The sequence below is a fragment of the Schistocerca americana genome, unplaced genomic scaffold (assembly GCF_021461395.2).
Source record: "Schistocerca americana isolate TAMUIC-IGC-003095 unplaced genomic scaffold, iqSchAmer2.1 HiC_scaffold_1498, whole genome shotgun sequence".
NCBI classification, from domain to species: Eukaryota; Metazoa; Arthropoda; class Insecta; order Orthoptera; family Acrididae; genus Schistocerca; species Schistocerca americana.
This window is the reverse complement of record NW_025725582.1, coordinates 8,067-10,000: the sequence shown is the minus strand read 5'-3', so window position 1 is coordinate 10,000 and position 1,934 is coordinate 8,067.

Below are 1,934 nucleotides of genomic sequence, written 5' to 3'. Positions count from 1 at the left end.
GCGCAGTCGTGGTACGGTCACACATGTACCACGATGTATCATTCAGTACATGAGGACCAATGTGCAGTACAGTGTGTGATTTGGACGTACAACATCAGCGGACAGTTGACACACGCCGTACCACAACGTAGGCTGTGCTTCGCCATGCAAATGCCAATGAACAACTGCGAAGGGCATTGAGCATGTACGTCCTGCTGCCATCCGCATTACAGTGTATAGCTGCAAGGTGTTTAACATGAAGCGATACTCTGGGGACCAGGCAGTGCGAGTAGCAAACTATATTGCGGGGGTTGCAGTTAGGCAACACCACACTAATTTAACGCGTCGTATGACAATTACAGAGCAGGTTAAGGCCCAACGTGTGTTGGGTTAAGGCCCAACGTGTGTTGGGTTAAGGCCCAACGTGTGTTGGGTTAAGGCCCAACGTGTGTTGGGTTAAGGCCCAACGTGTGTTGGGTTAAGGCCCAACGTGTGTTGGGTTAAGGCCCAACGTGTGTTGGGTTAAGGCCCAACGTGTGTTGGGTTAAGGCCCAACGTGTGTTGGGTTAAGGCCCAACGTGTGTTGGGTTAAGGCCCAACGTGTGTTGGGTTAAGGCCCAACGTGTGTTGGGTTAAGGCCCAACGTGTGTTGGGTTAAGGCCCAACGTGTGTTGGGTTAAGGCCCAACGTGTGTTGGGTTAAGGCCCAACGTGTGTTGGGTTAAGGCCCAACGTGTGTTGGGTTAAGGCCCAACGTGTGTTGGGTTAAGGCCCAACGTGTGTTGGGTTAAGGCCCAACGTGTGTTGGGTTAAGGCCCAACGTGTGTTGGGTTAAGGCCCAACGTGTGTTGGGTTAAGGCGCAACGTGTGTTGGGTTAAGGCGCAACGTGGGTTACGTTAAGGCGCAACGTGGGTTACGTTAAGGCGCAACGTGGGTTACGTTAAGGCGCAACGTGGGTTACGTTAAGGCGCAACGTGGGTTACGTTAAGGCGCAACGTGGGTTACGTTAAGGCGCAACGTGGGTTACGTTAAGGCGCAACGTGGGTTACGTTAAGGCCCAATATAGGTTAGGTTAAGGCCCAATATAGGTTAGGTTAAGGCCCAATATAGGTTAGGTTAAGGCCCAATATAGGTTAGGTTAAGGTACAATATAGGTTAGGTTAAGGTACAATATAGGTTAGGTTAAGGTACAATATAGGTTAGGTTAAGGTACAATATGGGTTAGGTTAAGGTACAATATGGGTTAGGTTAAGGCGCAATATGGGTTAGGTTAAGGCGCAATATGGGTTAGGTTAAGGCGCAATATGGGTTAGGTTAAGGCGCAATATGGGTTAGGTTAAGGCGCAATATGGGTTAGGTTAAGGCGCAATATGGGTTAGGTTAAGGCGCAATATGGGTTAGGTTAAGGCGCAATATGGGTTAGGTTAAGGCGCAATATGGGTTAGGTTAAGGTACAATATAGGTTAGGTTAAGGTACAATATAGGTTAGGTTAAGGTACAATATAGGTTAGGTTAAGGTACAATATGGGTTAGGTTAAGGTACAATATAGGTTAGGTTAAGGCACAATATGGGTTAGGTTAAGGCGCAATATGGGTTAGGGTAAGGCGCAATATGGGTTAGGTTAAGGCGCAATATGGGTTAGGTTAAGGCGCAACGTGGGTTACGTTAAGGCGCAACGTGGGTTACGTTAAGGCGCAACGTGGGTTACGTTAAGGCGCAACGTGGGTTACGTTAAGGCGCAACGTGGGTTACGTTAAGGCGCAACGTGGGTTACGTTAAGGCCCAATATAGGTTAGGTTAAGGCCCAATATAGGTTAGGTTAAGGCCCAATATAGGTTAGGTTAAGGCCCAATATAGGTTAGGTTAAGGCCCAATATAGGTTAGGTTAAGGTACAATATAGGTTAGGTTAAGGTACAATATAGGTTAGGTTAAGGTACAATATGGGTTAGGTTA